At 38.5% G+C, this 19,649-nt stretch overlaps 1 long non-coding RNA gene across 1 annotated transcript in view; it reads left to right on the top strand.

Annotated features, from left to right (window-relative positions):
* The first annotated feature begins 519 nt into the window (after nt 1-519).
* LOC131832050 (uncharacterized) overlaps nt 520-19,649 on the top strand; it is a 47,439-nt gene continuing 28,309 nt past the window's right edge. The window contains exons 1-2 of the long non-coding RNA XR_009353906.1: nt 520-938; nt 17,031-17,164. This is a non-coding gene — a long non-coding RNA (uncharacterized LOC131832050). The remainder of the gene's footprint in view (nt 939-17,030; nt 17,165-19,649) is intronic.

Consider the following 19,649-nt stretch of genomic DNA (forward strand, 5'->3'; position numbering starts at 1 on the left):
TGCATTGAGCTTCCTGTTCAGCGAGCGTCTGCTTCTCCCTCTCCCTCTGCAGCGCCCCCTGCTTGTGCTCTCTTGTTCTCTCTCTCTGTCGCTCTCTGTCAAATAAACAAAGTCTTTTAAAAAATAAAATAAAATAGAAGACTGAAAAGAACATTTCGAGCAAGATTTTTCAACTCACAAATAATGTTCTGGACACATGAATTTAACAGCCTCAGAATAACTCCTGCCACTGAAATATTTATTTATTACTAACATCATTCTAGAGGTATTGCTCTTACTTCTTAATTAATTAATTAATTAATGCTTTTAAAATAAAAAATAACGAATAAGAAGAAAATAATGAGATCTCCTGGTGGAGTGAATAGCAAATGGGCTACTTAAACCACAATAAAAACCAAGACAAAGTCCCAAGATAAACAGTACTTGGAAAGTTAATTGTTTACCAAGTGCTTATTTGTTCGGCCTGGTTTACTGTTAAAGAACACTATAGAAATTGACCTGTGTTCGGACACGTCACCCTATCAACCACCTGTTGAGTCTCAACGTGCCTGGACGGAAGGAACAGTCTTTGCTTGCTCAAAGCTGTATATATTAGTGGTATTTACAGAAGGGCATGTGATAGAAAAAGTAAATAACTGAATTTGTTCATAGCTTCCTGTTTCCTTCTTGATTCTTCAGGAGAGGATGCCTTTTCCCTTTGGAAGTACAGATTCTCCTTGGACAAAACTTAATTAAAACTCCAGCTAGATTAGTAAACTTTGGTTAATGAATTGGCCTCAGGAAGCCCCTACATTTTCATGGCCTCGTAGAGTTCAGTGAAAATGTTTATTAAGGGACACAGCCTGTCCTGCTCTGACCCCAAGACACTGAAGACTCTGTTTGAATCAGACTCAAGGGCTTCTTCCTCCTCACCACTCTCAAGGACAGGAATGCTTCTGGTAAGTTTCTATAAAATCCTCATGTTTTCTTTGCCTCAAACGAAACTTTTTTTTTTAATTAGCCCATATTGTCTAGTAATTAATTTCATTGCCATAGGTAATGAAATTCCACTTATCGTTCTTTCCTGGAGTTTTTTTTAGTATAAAAGAAATATGGCTAAAAGGGGGGAGAAGTCTGCGCTTTGTGGAACACACTCTCCGAATATTTTTCTTTTCCTTTGCCATCTGTGACTGATTTCTTTGTGCAGTTTTTATTTCCAAGTAACAAGAAATGTATTTTCATTTATTTTCAAGGTAGAATTAAGGAAATCCAATCACAAGATCTCATTCAGTTCTCGTATTTTCTTCTTATTGAAATTACAGTACCATATTTTGGTGAAAGCAAGAAATAATTTCAAGAGAAATATTTCTGAGGGACATAGCTAATAATGCATTATTTTTAATTTAGGACTAAAAGATAAATTTCCTCCTGAATTTTTCTTAAGATGTTTTGTAACTGGTGATAGAAATCTGTAACCAAAATTATTTTGTACTAGATACTCAACCAGCATTCTGAGGTAAAAATGTTATGAGATGTGCCTTAAAAATTCAAACTGGACTGAGGTTATTCAATTGCCTGTTGTGTTGTGCGATGAGGTACAGAAAATTCATCTGGTCTCATAGGGATCCTCTCTGTTGAGACAGAGCAGTAATCACATTACCAACAATTAAAACCAAAAATTCTCTGGGTTGCAATACTTATAATTAATCTACATAAAATCTACATAAAACACACACAAAATGTTGTGGGTTTTTTGTATTTTCAAGTCCAATCAAGAGTATTTTATCTAAGACTTTAGCAGCAAAGACTTTCTGTTCCCAAATTATTGAAAATTTTCATACATACAAAAAATTAAAATGATTATACCATGAACACCCAAATACCCACCACATAGATTCTACAACTAACACTTTGCTGTATTGGCCTCTTCAAATATTACCCAATACCCCTCCATCTATTCATCCATAAACTCATATTCTTTACTTTTATTTTTTTAGAGAAGTTTTAGGTTCATGGCAAAATTAAGAGCAGGGTACAAATATTTCTCATATGCTCCCAGCCTCCCCCATTATCAACAGTCTCCCACCACAGTGGTTCACTCGATTACAATGTATTTTACTGATTAATTACAATGTAATTAATCAGGTTACAACTGATTAAATCAACACATCATAATCACCCAAAGTCGTAGTTTATGTTAGGGTTCACCCCTGGTGTTCATATTCCTCCATCCCTGGCAATCACTAATAGTTTCCCTGTCTCCATAGTTTTGCCTTTTCTAGAACATCATATAATTGGAATCATGCAGTATCTTGCCTTTCCAGCTTGGTTTCTATCAGTAATAGACATCCTTATTGTCTTTTCATAGCATGGTGGCTCATTTCTTTTTAGAGCTGAGTAATATTCCATTGTCTGGGTATTCCACAGTTTATCTATTCACCTGCTGAAGGACAGTGTCGAAATTTTGGCAATGATAAATAAAGCTGTGTGCTGGGTTTTGTTTGGAGATAAGTTTCCAACTTCTTTGGGCAAACACCAAAGAGAGTAGTTGCTAGATCATGTAGCAAGAATATGTTTAGCTTTGTAAGAAACTGCCAAATTGTATCCCAAAGTGGTGGTACTAGGGCACCTGGGTGGCTCATTCAGTTATACACACGACTCTTAGCTTAGGCTCAGGCCATGATGCCCGGGTTGTGAGATCGAGACCCACGTAGAGTCTATTTGAGATTCTCTCTTGCTCTCCCTCTGCCCCCCAACTCCTACTCTCTCTCTCTCTCTCTCATTCTTTCTAAAATAAGTGAACAAATCTTTTTAAAAAATGGCTGTACTAGGGCGCCTGGGTGGCTCAGCGGGTTAAGCCTCTGCCTTCGGCTCAGGTCACGATCCTGGGATCAAGCCCCGCACCGTGCTCTCTGCTCAGCGGGGAGCCTGTTTCTCCCTGTTTCTCCCTCTCTCTCTGCCTGCCTCTTTGCCTACTTGCTGACCTCTATCTCTGTCAAATAAATAAAATCTTTAAAAAAAAAAAAATGGCTGTACCATTTTGCATTCTCATCAGCCACGAATGAGAGTTTCTACAGCTCTATGTCTTCACCAGTATTTTGTGTTGTCAGCGATCTGGATTTCTAATAGGTACAAAGCAGTATCTCATTTTACCTAGCATTTTCTTGATAACATATGATATGAAATATCTTTTCATATGCTGAGTGACATTTGTATCTTTTTTGGTGGGTGTCTGTAAAGGTCTTTGGTTTATTTTTTAACTGGGTTTATTTTCTATTGTTGAGTTTGAGAGTTCTTTGTATATCTTGGAAAACACTGCTTTATCAGATATTGAGTTTTGCAAATATTTTCTTTCAGTCTGTGGCTTGTCTTCTCACTCTCTAAATATAGTCCCTCACGAAGCACTCTTTCATTCTAATGAATTCCAAATTACCAATTCCTTCTTTTGGGATTATTCTTTTGGTATTTTATAGATATTTTTTAATGTTTTCTGATGTCTGGTTTAAGATAAGAGCTATAAGTCAGGAACAGCCAGATGGAAGAGAAGCCCAGGGCAAGGTGTGGGGAAGGGCCCAGAGCTTCCATGTCCTGTCCTGGAGCATCACCTTCCCTAAGTCAACACATGTTCACCAACCCAGAGGCTCCATTCTCTTTACTTGTATGATGCATTTTAAAGTTGCAGACCTCGGGGCAACCTGAGTGACTCACTCAGTTAAGCATCAGCTTTCGGCTCGGGTCATGATCCCAGGGTCCCTGGATCCAGGCCTCCATCAGGCTCCTTGCTCAGCGGGAAGTCTGTATCTCCCTCTCCCTCTGCTGCTGCTCTCTCTCTCTCTGTGTGTCAAATAAATAAATAAATAAATAAGCAAACAAATAAATAAAATCTTAAAAAAAAATAAAGTTGCAGACCTTAGTATACTTTACCTAAACATTTAGGGATACATGTCACTAACTAGAGTCCAATTGTTTAACTTTTTTCTTGAGACAAAGTTCGTGTGCAGTAAGAAGCACAAATCTTTAGTATACTATCAGATGGGCTTTGATAAATATATACATCTGTGTGATCCAAATCCTTGTCATCATTCCAGATCTAGAAACCATTATATTCCCCTGCTTAGTCGGTGCCTCCTCCTACCTCCAGAGGTAATCTTTCTTCGTCTCCTTCAGACAGTGCGTATGCATGATGTTGTTTTCATGTTCACTCATGTTTTTGTGTGTATCAGTAGGTCATTCCTTTTTTACTGATGAGCAGTAGCCTGTTGGATGAATATACTACAGTTTGTTTATCTACCTCTTGTTGGGGGACACTGGGGTTTCACCCAGGTTTTTAGCTATTCTGAATAAACCTGTTATAAACATTCTTACACAAATCTTTCCTCGCACACATGCTGCTGGGTCATAATGTAGTAATAACCTTGGTTTTATAAGACTCTACCAGAGATTTTTCTAAAGTAATCATACCATTTTATCAGCCTCACCAGCACTGTGGGAGAAGTTCAGTTACCCCATCCTCTTGTCAATTTTGAGGTTAAGCAGCTCTTAGTCTGTGTCATTCTGCTGGTTGGGTGGTCCTAGCTCATTGTGCTTTGATCACCATTTACCTGATGTCTCCTGTGGCTGAGGGTCTTCCCATGGTCATTTGCATAGCATTATTAAATGTCTATTTAAATATTTGGCCCATTTTTTTTTTAATGGACTCTTGGTCTTTTTATTGTTGAATTAGAGGTGCTTTTGTAAGTGTATGCTGCAGCTACAATTTCTTTGTCAAATGCATGTTTTGTAAATATTTTCCTCCTGTCTGTGGCTGGCTCATTCATTTTCTTTCCCTTTTGGGGGGAGGGGAGATTTTATTAATTTGACAGAGAGAGAGCACAAGCAGGGGGGAGCAGTAGAGGGAGAGGGAATTTGGCTCCCTGCTGAGCAGGGAGCCCTTCTCAGGGCTCATCCCAGAACCCTGGGATCATGACCTGAGCGGAAGGCAGAAGCTTAACCCACTGAGCCATCCAGGTGCTTCCTATTCAATTTCTTAAATGTGTAATTGGTGAGCACTAGTTTTAAAATTTGGTGAAGTCTAAGTACCTATTTTTGTATTATCATGAATTTCTGTGTGCTACCTAAAAACGTCTTGTTTTTTCTCAAGTTGCAAAGATAATCTTCTTTTTTGGGTTTTTTTTTTCTTTTTCCCTAGAAGTCTTATCATTTTAACTTTTACATTCAGTTCTAAATATCTGTGTTTGGTGTGAAGCAAGAGTTCTTTGTTTTCTTTCTTTTTTAATGAATATCTAGCTTAGTGAATATCTATCTTCTAATGAATATCCAGTGTTTAAAAAAAAAAAACAACTATTTTTTTCCCTTTCTCTACTCGGTTTCTTTGAAGACTATAGAAAATCAAATGACCATAAAGAGTAGATCTTAATTTTGGACTCTATACAGTTCCATTAATTCATTTGTCTCTTCTTATGCAAACACCACACTTTTTTTATTACTGTGGCTTCACAGTAAGTTGCCAAGTCAGGTAATATGAGTCCTTTAAATTTACTCTTTTCTCTAAAATGTTTGGATGTGCTACCTCCTTTGCATTTCCATAGAAAGCTTACAATCAGATGATCAATTTCTACAAGGGCAAGGTAAGTTTACGACTATGATTACATTAAATTTACAGGTTAAGTTAAGAATAAGCTTAATAATATCGAGTCTTCCAATGTATAAATATGGTATATCTCTCAATTTATTATTTCTCTCAGAAGTGCTTTGTGGTTTTAAAGGTAGAGGTTTTTTTTTTTTTTTTTTAACATAAATGGTCACAGAATTCATAATTGTCCCAAACTGGAAACAAGCCAAATATGCATATTGACGCATGAATTGATAGCAAAATGGAGATTTTTCATAAAATGGAATACTACCCAGAACGAAAAGAATAAACTGAGTGGGATTTATTCCCATTTTTTTTCAGGATGGAGGGTGAAGCTCATTGGGTGAAAGGCTAGTCTGGCAGAAAGTAGGACAGGGATCCCCTGTTGCTGAGAACGTCAAGAAGGGGCTAAGAATCACCTTTATTTTAAATAAAGAAATAAAGAAATAAAGAAATAGCTAAGCCCTCCTTACAGTGACAACTTCATTTCTCCACTGGCCCTGGGGTCTCTTCAGCTTCCTCGCATCCCCACTGTTCTTAGGGAGGAGTTATGTGGCCGGTAGCTACAGTCAGCTGATCCTACCCACCCTGCTGACGCCAAGCCCACTCCCTCCCCCAGCAGCCTTCAGGTCACTTGAACTGTGCAGCCAACTCTTAGCCTTTGTGGGCTTTTCCGTCTTCTGACCCTGTCTACATCCTGTGTTTCTGAGACTCCTTTAAACCGACACTCCATTCACCATCCTTGTGCCTGTGTTCTACTACTATGATGGATTTCTTATTAAAAATATACATCAGGGGACATCTCGATGGCTCCATTGGTAAAGAATCTGCCTTTAGCCTAGGTCATGGTCCCAGGGTCCTGGGATCAAGTCCCATATCAGGCTCCTTCCTCAGTGGGGAGCCTGCTTCTCCCTCTCCCTCTGCCTGCCACCCCCCCTCTTATGTTCTCTCTCTCTCTCTCTCTGTCAAATAAATAAAGTCTTTTATAAAAGGATAAAAGAAAGAGAAATATTGTAAATCTAATGTTCTTTCTAAGACTATACGATGAAGACCAGCCATTTCTTTACATCATTTTAAGTTTTGCCACCATATGTGAAAAGTATTCCTTAGAATGCACTCTTTTGGGAAAAAAACAGAGTGTACCCTTTTGGTTGAGATGACAGAAACCAAATTTGAACTAGCTTTATGAGGGTAAAAAAAATTTGGGTGTATACAAGTATCAGACATATGGTAAGTATTTCAATGTAAAGGCCTTGTACCTCTTTTGTTCATTTATTCCTAAGTATTTAAATTCCATTTTAAAGGGAATCCTTAGATTTTATCTTATAATTTTTGAAACTGATCAAATATAACTGATTTTTTAATACTGACCTTGTATGTTGAGATCTTGACAAATTCTAATAATTCCTTTGTAGAATCCTTAGGATTTTCCACTTAAACTATCATGTCATCTGCAAATAGAGATAGTTTTATTGTTATGTTCTTCAGGTTTTTTATTTTTATTTCTCACCTTATTGCAATGGTTAGAACTATACCAGTGTAACACTGAATAGAAGTGGTTGGAGTGGACATTATTATTAGGGACAAAGCATTCAATATTTCACCTTTAATTATGATGGTAGTCATAGTTTTTTTAGAGATTCACATTATCAGGTTAGGGAAGAGCCCTTCTATTCCAATTTCTAGGAATTTTTTTGTTGTGAATGGAGTACAATTTTGTCAAATGAGCTCTCTGTATTGATTTAAATGGTTATATGGGGTTTTTTTTTCTTTATACTCTTAATAGAGGAAATTACATTGATTGAATGTCAAATGTTAAACCAACCTAAGAATAACCTGGGATGAACTTGGTCTTTCTATCATCCTTTTTTTTCACCACTGGATCTTATTTGTTAGGATTTTTCTGTTTATATTCATTAAGAATATCAACCTGTAATTTTCTCTTGTTGTTGTTTTTGTAGTATCTGTCAGGTTTTTTTTTTTTTTTAATCACAATTAATGCAAGCCTCATAATATGATTGGGAACCGTTTTCCTCTGCTTTTATTCTCTGAAAGGTTTTATAGCATATTGCTATGCTACAAGGAACTCAATATTGTCACTGCGTATTTCTCAAAACAATTGCCCAGCTCTAAGTTTTTATTGCTATGCTAAGCTCAAGGGTTAAAGTGTCTTGCTTATTTTTAGATCGTTTAGAGCTCCATGATATATTCATTTATATTCATTTCTAGTATTTGAATGCCAACTCTTCACTAAAACACACACATACTGGATTTACTAGAAACCGAACTTCATGCTATAGTATAAATTTATCAGAGAAATATTCTGTTGACCATTGCTAATACAAAGAAGTGAACTAAAGGGGCACCTGAGTGGCTCAGTTAAGCATCTGATCATCATCTCGGGATTCTGAGATCAAGCCCCGCATCAGGGTCCCTGCTTAGTGGGAGTCTGCTTCTCCCTCTCTTCCCCACTCATGTTCTCTCTCATTATCTCTGTCTCTCTCTCTCTCTCTCTCAAATAAATAAAATCTTTTTTAAAAAGTGAACTAAAAACTTCATCTTAACAGTTTCATAAAATAATTGAAGTGTTTTTTTGAGTTTATTTTTATGCTTTACATAATTCTCTTATCTTTTTCATCAAGTCATCCATTATTATCACCAAAAAAGGGTTATAAACTGGTCTTGAAACTTAGGGCTTATCTTATAATTTTACAGAGGTAGTTATAAAAACAGACACAATATCTGCCCTTTGGATCTAGCAATCCAGAAATCACAGCACTGACAAACAGTAAAAGAAGCCATGGTTAATTACTCATTCCTAAAATAGAGTCTATAGTTGGCAAGAGTTAGGTTAGTAAGACTGTGCTGTCCAGCAGCCCCATGACCCACCATCACAGTTATGCCTGAGATGTGACAAGTAACCTCCAACCTGGACAGCAGACTCAATTTAATGAAGTATCCCATGCTTTGTCTTGGCTCCCACTTCCAGGGCTCTGGCCAGCTCAGCCAGTGTTTACAGGAAGGAGAAGAACATGCAAGAGAGCCACCTCAATCCAGCCAGCCTCCAGCACGCCCAACAATCACACAACACACACTCTGCAAGGCCAAGGAGTACCAAACAGGAAACTCTCTAACTTTCCATAGAAACTCGGCAGTGTAAAACTAATGATTCGGAGGGGACATAAGTATTTCTGCCTTAAAATGGCAACAAGTAGGGGTGCCTGGGTGGCTCAGTGGGTTAAAGCCTCTGCCTTGGGCTCAGGTCATGATCCCAGGGTCCTGGGATCAAGCCCCAAGTCGGGCTCTCTGCTCATCAGGGAGCCTGCTTCCCTTCCTCTCTCTCTCTGCCTGCCTCTCTGCCTACTTGTGATCTCTGTCTGTCAAATAAATAGATAAAATCTTTTTTAAAAAAAAATGGTAACAAGTATATGCAAAACAAAATAGGACAGCTCCTCCCAAGTTTTAGGGAACCCAGACACTGGAGATATACCGGACATCATCTGGAATTCAGGATGCTGGAATTATAGTTATGATGTCCTGAATGTCTTTCTTTCATTTTAACAAATATATACTGCAACCAAAATGATAAAATGTCTAGTTCAGCAAAAATGATAGAAAATACTCGGCAGCATCTAAACAGAGCCAACAATACTGCCATAAAATAAGATACAAAACACTTGTTTATATGTCATGTAAAACTCATCTAAACTCTCTCAGGTTGAAAAGCATTGCAGTTACTCATTTGTGGGTGGATTTATGTGATTCTATACTGCCTAGAAGAATGAAACACTTTGAAGAACTAGCAAAGAGGAAAATCTGAACATACCTGTATTCATGCTCTCCTGGGGCAAAAATAGATCTCAAATAGCCCTGAATTAAAAAGATTTTGGAGATCTATTATTTTTCAATCACAAAGGGATTCTGACTGTTTTTGATTAGAGGATGAATATCTAACTAGAGACAAAAGAATAAAGAAAAAATAAAAGTTAATATTCTTAGCATGAACTTGAGTTAAAATAGTGTGTGTGTGTGTGTGTGTGTGTGTGTGCATCCTTAGAAGGCAGAAAGGGAAAAAAAAAAAACCTAGGAAACCTATACCTATGAGAATTGCAAATTTGGTGATGGTTCTTTCAGAAATATAAACCCACTGCCTAAAGAATTCTGTGAGAATATCAAAATGGGAACACAAACCTTCTGTGATTTTTTTTCCTATTTTACTTTACTTTCCAAAATTCCCCAACAAATATAATATTTATAATCACAAAAAAATCAGCATTATTTTTAAATCACCCTTTAGAAATCCAGAAAATGATATTAAATAAACTAAAAATCAATAAATACATTAAAAGGGATGAGAATAGTCTCTTTAAAATAAGTATGTAGCTAAAACCTGAAAAATTTTGAAGATTGACCAAATAGAGACAAAGTTTAAAACTGCGGGATTTATGTTTTACAAAGAACAGATCTGCAGAGGCAAATTAAACTTAGCAATTTCCAGAAGAGGGTTGGGGCACCTGGGTGGCTCGGTTGGTTAAATGTCCTACTCTTGATTTCAGCTCAGATCATGATCTCAGGGTCATGGGACAGAGTACTTTGTGGGGCTCCCTGCTCAGTGTAGTGTCTGCCTGAGGACTCTTTCGTGTCCTCTGCCTTTCCTCCCCTCCATCTGCTGCCGCCCCATGCTCACTCACACATGCACATGTGTGCGTGTTCTCTCTCTCTCGCTCTCTCAAATAAATAAACAAATCTCTAAAAAAAATTTCAAGAAGGGGGATAATTTTCAATGACTGATTTACTGCGCACCCACCACATGTAAGGCACTGTTCAAGATACTTTATCTCCTATGATTCCCCCTAAAACTCCAAAAAGTGGATTCCCTAAACATGTAGATTAAGAAAAGCCAATAAACCTCCGTATATTTTGACTTGTTCTCATGGAGCAGATAACCTTGTTCTAAGCAGTGTTTTCACCAAATATTTAAAGGCTCGTGTAGAAGACCCACCCATTGGCATAGGTGACATAGAGCTGAAAGGATTCGCAAAGTTGTGGCATGATGAGAAAATGATCCTAAAAAAGGTCTTAGACAGATGGGATAGATGGGCTAAATCTAATAATATGAAATCTAATGAGTAAAAAAATATTAAGGATCAAACAACCAACTATAAAAGAATTCAAGTTAAGAACTATAATTTGGGGCGCCTTGATGGTTCAGTCAGCTAAGCAGCTACCTTTAGCTCGGGTCATGATCCCTGTGCCAGGACAGGATCCCTGCTCTGTGGGAAGCCTGCTTCTTGTGATCTTGTGATCTCTCTCACTATCTCTTTCTCTCAAAAAAATAAATGGAATCTTTAAAAAAGAACAATTTGACAATTTGGTAATAATACAGAGAAAAAGACATGGAGGTTTAGTCTGTCAGTTAGTGTATGTGTGTGTATACACACACACACACACATATTTTTTTTAATCAGGCCTGATTTGCAACCAGATCATTGGAAAAGGAAAACATGTAAAAGGCAGTGCACACAGCTACTGCTCTATGGGACCCTAAGCAAATCAAATTATTGTCTTCATGGGGTGCCTGGGTGGCTCAATCCATTGGGTGGCTGCTTTCAACTGGGGTCATGATCCTAGGGTTCTGGACTGACCATCGGGCTCCCTGCTCAATAAAGAGCCTGCTTCTCCCTCTCCCTCTGCCTGCTGCTCTGCCTACTTGTGCTCACTCACTCTCTATCTTTCTCTGTCAAATAAATAAAATCTTTAAAAAAAAAAAAAAAACAGTATTGTCTTCCACTTGGGTACTTCACATAAAAGATTTGGAAACCAGGGAGAGAAATCACAATGGAAAAGAGATACAGAACTGTATCAGATGAGGAATGGTTCTTTTAGAGAAAAGAAAGGAGGTGCAAGGGACATGTTATAAATTCATTGTCTTCCAATATTTGAATAGCCCTCACACAAATGCAGAATTATTTAAGAACTGAATTGGAATGGCTATGAGGAGAAAAAGTTGTCTAAAGAAGGAGTTTTCTAAATGAGCAGAGAGTTGGCCAGAGGTGAAAAAGGTTGCTTCCAAAGGTAGTGAGTACCCTGTCATTAGAGGAATTCAAACTTGTGCTGGGATCTATTCTGCCAAAACAGTTTAGGGAGAATTCATTGTGTAGTGAATAGGCAAGGTGATCTTTAATTGTCTTTCCAAACCTGAAATTGTATTTAAGGGAACGTTCTCAGGAAGGAGATAGCTTTTTAGTCAAAATTTGAAGAGAGGAGGCTTGAAATATGGAGTCTAAGAGAGCAGAGGTCAATATGGCAGAGAAACCAAAATACTGAGGAAAATCAATCAAGGAGACATTTATCAGACTGAAATATGAAATAGAAACAACAGTACCGGAGCCAACAACACACCCGTAATTCAGCAAGTGCAACCGAGTGTACGAATATCTTAGTCTGTGTGTACCACCACAACATGAAGCATCGCAGAGCGCTCTGGCCATTCAAGCTCATTCGCTTCCAACCTATAGCACCTCTTGACCACTAGATGGCATCATTTCTTTTCCTTCTCTGTTTTTACTTGGCTTTCTTCTATTTTTCCAAGAGGAAGGAGTCCTCATAGGGATACTGGCAATAAAAACGATTTTTTGTTCTCTGAGCTGCTTTAACAAACTTAATAGCCTTCATATTCTCTGAAGAGGCACACAGCATGATTGATCTGATTTCCAAATATTGAAGGACTCCAGAATGTTCAACAACGTATTCTACATCTCTGCTGACCGTGAGGAAATTTAAAGAATTCATATCCTCTATTGCTGAATTCACACATGATTCTGTGGACCTACCCCCCACCCCACTCCGTTATCTTCATCTCCCCTCTTCCTCCTTGTACTGCATTTTAACTGGTATTGGGGCACCCTCTGCACCCCCTATAGCCAGCCAACTTCCAAGATCCTTCTGCTCTTCCTTTACATTTCTTAGCTTCATCCCTTCCTCTCTAATCCCATTGCCAGAACCTAATACAGAGCTAAAAACTCTCACTCCAAGTTTATTACAGTTAGAGTTCTTTTCCTTCGATCTGTTCTTCACTTGGAGATGCAATTAATATTTTCAAAACACTACCTCATCATGACATTGTACTCTATTTTTTTAAGTAATCCCTTATGCCGAACATGGGGCTCAAACTCACAATCCTAGAATCAAGAGTTGCATGTTCTGCTGACTGAGCCAGCCGGGTGCCCCACGGCATTGTACTTTTAATGACATTGTATTTACTATCCAACAGCATTTAAGACTAAGCTGTCACTATGACATTAAATTCTTTCATTTGTCCTTTGCCTAACCAATATTATCTTCTCCCACTACCTAACATAAAAACTCCTTTCCAGTTAATCTGCATAATGTTTTGCAAAACAGGATTCTAACTATGAGGGTAGGTTTTGGTTTGTTTGCTTGCCTGCTTGCTTAGTGGTTGGCTCATGGCCAGTATAGTATATTAAGAGTGAGGATTTCTGGAACCCAGGCTGCCAGAGGTGGTATTCTAGCTCTGCCTATACTAGTTTTATTTATTTATTTTTTTTTTTTTGGTAACTTTTTAAGTGAGCTCTACCCCAATGTGGAACTCAAACTCATGACCCCAAGATTAAGAGCCACAGCCAAGAGCCCCCACACGCTAGTCTTAGAGTTTAAGATAAGTTAGCTCATGTCTCAGAGCTTCAGTGCCTTCATTTATGAAATGGAGATTAAAAACAGTATCTACCAGGGCGCCTGGGTGGCTCAGTCAGTTAAACATCTGCCTTCAGCTCAGGTCTGATCTCCTGGGATAGAGCCCTGAGTCAGCCTCCCTGCTCAGCGGGGAGCCTGCTTCTCCCTCTCCCTCCACCCCTCCCCCTGCTGGTTCTCATCTTCTCTCTCTCTCTCTCTCTCTCTCTCAAATAAATAAAATCTTTAAAAACAACAACCACCACAACTAGAGATCATAATGAGTTTAATGGGTGCCAGGAGTGGAAAAGAGGGAGGACAGGGATGAATGAAGCATAAGAGAAACTATTCTGTATGACACTGTAATGAGGTTGACATAAGTCTGCCAAAGCCAACAGAAACATATAACACAAAGAGTGAACCCTAATGTAAATTATGGATTTCAGTTAATAATAACATTTCCATATTGATTCATCAATTGTTTTTTTTTTTAAGATTTTATTTATTTATTTGACAGAGAGAAATCACAAGCAGATGGAGAGGCAGGCAGAGAGAGAGAGAGAGAGGGAAGCAGGCTCTCTGCTCAGCAGGGAGAGATCCCAGGAACTCGATCCCAGGAACCTGAGATCATGACCTGAGCCGAAGGCAGCGGCTTAACCCACTGAGCCCCCCAGGCGCCCTTGATTCATTAATTGTAACAAACAAACCATGCTAATGCAAGGTGCTAAAAATAGAAGAAATGGCAGAGAAGGAAGGAGAATATATGGAATTCTCTGTACTGTCTGCTCAATATTTCTGTAAATCTAAAACTGTAGTTAAAAAAAACCCTAAGGCTATTTCTTATTTTAAGATATTAAAATTATATAGAGAAAAGAAAGCTTATGTGACTTTAAAAGCAGCCAATAACGTGTTGACCTACTATAAAGATCACACCTACTATAAAGATCTACTTATTACAGAGAATCAGGCCTTGGAATAAATCATTAAATTCTGCTTATTTATGCCAAGGTGACTTAATATCAGCCAGTTCCTATAATATTGCCCAGACTTACTGTCAACATGATTTAGCAGATTCTGTCTGTACTCATAGAAATCCACCTTGGATTTTGGAAACACTGAAGTGGAAAAAATATACATATTCTCAGAGAAATAAACAGAATTCATCCATGATTACAGATACAGACATACCATAAAATGAAATTTCACTTTTCCCTACATTCTGATTTCCCCAAACCATCCAGAACACCCACTTCTGTTTTAATTACTGTGTTGAATGACAGCTCCTTCCCATGCCTTCTCAATCTGAGAATGGAGCTATGAGTCTGGGTTGGGTTTTTTTTAATATTTTATTTATTTATTTATTTATTTGACAGAAAGAGAGAGAGAGATCACAAGTAGGCAGAGAGGCGGGCGGGGGGGGGGGGGAGCAGGCTCCCTGCTGATCAGAGAGCCCCATGTGGGGCTCGATCCCAGGACCCTGAGATCATGACCCGAGCGGAAGGCAGAGGCCTTACCCACCGAGCCACCCAGGCGCCCTGTGAGTGTGGGTTTTGATGCGGCAGTGTTGACGGGAAGAAATGGCGAGGCAGTATGGATGACGTCGCCAACTCAACAACGCTCTGGTGGTCATAGGTAATAATTAACTTCAAATTCCTACCCCAGAGATGGCAAGACCCCAGAGAGAACAAGGAATGGGACCAGAGATGGACAAGGGCTTTTTAGTCAAGGTGGATTTAACTTCATAAAAATAATTTTTTTAATCTAAATAACTAAAGATACCAGAAGCAAAGACAAAAGATATATTGAAGGTAATAGAATATGTATATCTAAAATACATAATGAGAGTCTACAAATTAGTGAGAAAATTACAAATGCCCAGTTTAAAACTGGACAAAGGATAGGAATAAGGTTTTCACAGACCCAAAGTATAAAAATAGTCAACATATGAAAACAATATTCAACCTCACTAAAAATCAGGGAAAAAACAGTTTAAACAGAGAGAGAATTTTCAACTTCAAACTGGTGGAAAAAACACTAAGGAGAGAGCGTTGGGGAAAGATTGGGGAAACAGTCCTTTACATATGGTATTGGTTTTTTGCAAATTCCATGGAAATTTATGAAGAAATAATATTTCAAAGTTGTATAGTGTCAGTAATTCTACCTCTTATAAATCTTTCCTAGAGAAATCTGAACCTCTCTGCAAAGTTACATTTACAAAAATATCTTTGCTGCCGCATTGTTGGTAATGACAAAAAACTAGAAAGAGCCCAAATTTTCATCAGTTCAAGAGTGGTTAAGCACATTATGTTAGGGTCATACTCTAGAAAGCTGGACTCCCATTAACCAGAATTAATTAGGTCAATGTGCAATGGTATTAAAATGTTTTAAGATACATTTTAACCTCCATTTGCAGTATCCTTTATATTTTATATTTTAAAACATACGTACCAAAGGCACCTGGGTGGTTCAGTCAGTTAAGCATCCAACTCTTGTTTTCAGCTCAGGTCGTGAGATCAAGCCCTGAGTTGGGCTCTGTGCTGTGCATGGATTAAGATTCTCTCTCTCCTGCCCTCTCTCTCTCTTAAAACAAACAAACAAACAAAAAACATGCAGACCCATGACATAGAAATTCTGTCCTACAAGATTCTATCTTAAAAAAAAACGCAAAAAGCTACAAGCTTCTAATCAGAGTTCCCAAACTATTTTCAAATATTAAAAAAAAAAAAAAAAAAAAAAAAAAAGTCCAGAAGAAAAGAAATCTGTCAAAGCCAGCAGATTTTTAAGAACCCGTGATTCCCTCAGCCACCTCTGTTCTGCAGAGGACAAACCTATGTTGTCTCTCAGTTACAGGGTCTGATGAGGTCATCTTAAAAACACATTCAGAGAAAACTGAACCCTTCAATGAAAGACTCAATAAATCACTTCCACAAAATAGACAGTAAATGAATTTAGAATGAGTTACAGTGGAAAAATGTGAAATCTCATTCTCTGGGTGTTCTTAAAATTATAACATTAACCCACATGTCTGAAGTCATTTAAATATTTGGCATTCGTGTAGTAAACGCTGAAAGGCAGAAAGACAAAAAGAGGGAGGTTACTTCCAACTAGGTAATCCTATAATTTTCCCCCAATGGAGATCCTATTTCCTGTCAACATACACGAGCTCTTGTTGTTGGAGTCTGATATTGGAAGTTCCACGGCTGAATTGTTAACATGCTTGTATTTAGTTAGGCTGGGTTTGATCCAGCTACCTGAGGTCTGTGGGTTTTTTCAATAAAATTTGCTTCAAATCGTCTATCACCTGGCTGGCAGATGCCAGGTAAGTTCAGGCCCGTGAGCAAAAGAGATTTTACTCTGAAGCTGGGTCTAGTCGTATCAGATAGATACTAACATCACTTCTTATTCCTTCATGAAATGAAATACACCCTGTTTTTACTCCCAGAGGGGTATCCAAAAACTCACAAATGTATGTAAACAGAAACTGCCTCTGCCATTCATTCACGTTCTCTTCTAATAAGCATGGTGAAGGCATAAGTTCAGTGATACCAATAGTTCGGCCAAACTTCGAGAAAACAAGAGCACACTCGCCAAATGTATTGTTCCAGGTGCATGAAAATACCTTAACAAGTTTCAGTAAATCTCACAAGTGTTTAATTCTAAAATAAATAATTGTCAAACAAACTGTCTCTAGATTAGAGTGTGCTGAGCCACTGTTTGGTTTCTATTACAGGTGAAGACGTTTGTGGTGGCTCATGGAGCTTCCATTCACCAGGCTGGAAATGGCATTCATTTTACTGGCTTTTGTTATCTTTTCCTTATTTACTCTGGCTTCCATCTATACTAACCCAGAGGAGAGGAATGAAGGTAAGAAGAGAAAGCTCTTTGAGGCTGGTCTCTATGTCTCTTTCCAATCACCTTTTTGTATGGTTTGATTGGTTTGGTTTCTATTCTGTGTGAGGAGGAGTTTGTTTTGGGGTGTGGTATGCACATGTGAGAAAGAGAGACAGAGAGAGTTTCTCATTAAGTAGCACAAAAAACCTATTGTGGCACTTCACCACTATTATTAAAAGGTTTAGAAATGGGGGCCCCTGGGTGGCTCAGTGGGTTAAAGCCTCTGCCTTGCTCAGGTCAAGATCCCAGGGTCCTGGGATCGAGTCCCATATCAGGCTCCCTGCTCAGCAAAGAGCCTGCTTCTCCCCCTCCCACTCTCCCTGCTTGTGTTCCCTCTCTCGCTGTGTCTGTCAAATAAATAAATTAAAAAAAAAAGGTTTAGAAATGGACAAAATTATCACCTGATTTCTGATCCCAGAATCTGGCAGATTTTATCCCTTGAACCTAATATACATATAATGTAAAATTAATATATATACTATAAAATTCGATATTTATTTATCTAATTTTAATTTTCACCATCTTCTCATTCCGGTCCCAAGTCAGAAATCTAAAATGTACAAAAAAGCTCAATGTTCTAAAAAGTTTTTAAAGGTAATTTTTCTACGAGGCAAACATAAATGAGTTTATAAGAAACAAATTCCAGTGCAGTATAGTATGGAGTGTGGTTGTGTGTGCACGTACGTGTGTATGTGTGTTCAACCATACATGGGAAGGAAAAGGATTCAAGTTTTTTCTAATGATTTCTTGTCAAAGCACAAACATTTGAAAAATAGATAGAAGTATTTTAAAAATTCGACACCACATGTTTACCCATGGCCAGTAAGAACAATTGTTAGCAATAGCTTATACAACTTCAGTGGTGTGCTTGGTATTTCACTGTAGTTAGAGGCTCAATACAAACCTGATCAGGACTGGCCATTTTTAAGGCCAAAAATTTTACATATATATGAGGGAAATTATACACATTTGTAGAGATAAGAATAAAAATCATAAAAAGAAAATTGTGCTTCCTATGATTGTGATGCCCCTCCATCAATTTTTGATTCTAAAAGTTCTCTCAATAAGGCAAAATATTATTGTCTTTTTTTTTTAAGATTTTATTTGTTTATTTGACAGATAGAGATCACAAGTATGCAGAGAGTTTGGTGGGGGGGAGCGGAAAGCAGGCTCCCTGCTGAACAGAAAGTCCGATGTGGGGGCTCGACCCCAGGACCCTGGAATCATGACCTGAGCCGAAGGCAGAGACTTTAACCCACTGAGCCACCCGGGCGCCCCCAAAATATTTCTGTCTTGACATACAACACTTACAGAAGTAGAAAACAAAAGTCAGTGAATAAGTCCAATTCATACTGACATGCAGATCAGGAAACAAAACAGGAGTCCATAAGTCTTTTCCCGCTCCACATTATGCTAGTTTAAAATGGGTTTGGTTGAAATAAAGAGTAAAACCCAAATAGCAGTTACTTTCACTAGATGATAATGTAAGTAGTAAGTTCATGGCTGACGCAGCACTCCATGGTATCCAGGACAGGCTAGTCCTCTCTTGATTCTCTCCCATCTTCAACTTCCAGCTGCTGTGTCACAGACCAATGTGACTGACCCATATTTTGCCATCATTTATGCATGCCAGTCCACACAAAGAAGGAGGAATGGCACACTTCTTTCCTTTGCGGGCACTTCCAGAATTCGTGTACACCACTTCCCTTTAGCCAGAATTTCGCCCGTGGCCATACCCAAAGGGAAACTACAGAGCAAATTCTTATTCTGCAAAGCATGTGCTGAGGTAAAGTTCGGGGGTTGTGTTCCTGAAGGAAGAAGGAAAACCAGAAGTGTCTGACAGACACATAGACTCTTTTTTTATTTTTTTAATTTTATTTATTTATTTGACACAGAGCGAGAGAGAGCACAAGCAAGGGGAGAGGCAGAGGGAGAAGCAGGCTCCTCGATGAGCAGGAAGCCCAACTCAAGACTCAGTCCCAGGACGCTGGGATCATGACCTGAGCTGAAGGCAGACACTTAACCAACTGAGCCACCCAGGTGCCTATGTGTTCATAGACTCAAAACCATGAATTAATTAAGGGGCTAATAGTTATTAAATCAGGGAACATTTGAGCTAGAAAGAATGATTAGAGTGCATCTAATCAACTGATTCTTAACCAGAAATGAATATTGAGAGCCACATTATGCCTATGTCCCATCACTACCTAGTGAATCTGCATTTCTAGGCATCATACCTGGCCACGTGTCTTTAAACATGCTCTCTTAGCTTTTCATCTTTGGTTAAGAAGTACTGAATCTGGGACACCTGGGTGGCTCAGTTAGTTAAGCGGCTGCCTTTGGCTCAGTTCATAATGCCAGGGTCCTGGAATCAAGTCCTACATCTGGCTTCCTGTTCAGTGGGGAGCCTGCTTCTCCCTCTCCCTCTCCCTCTACCTGCCACTCTGCCTGCTTGTGC

Source organism: Mustela lutreola, chromosome 1 (genome assembly GCF_030435805.1).
Source record: "Mustela lutreola isolate mMusLut2 chromosome 1, mMusLut2.pri, whole genome shotgun sequence".
NCBI classification, from domain to species: domain Eukaryota; kingdom Metazoa; phylum Chordata; class Mammalia; order Carnivora; family Mustelidae; genus Mustela; species Mustela lutreola.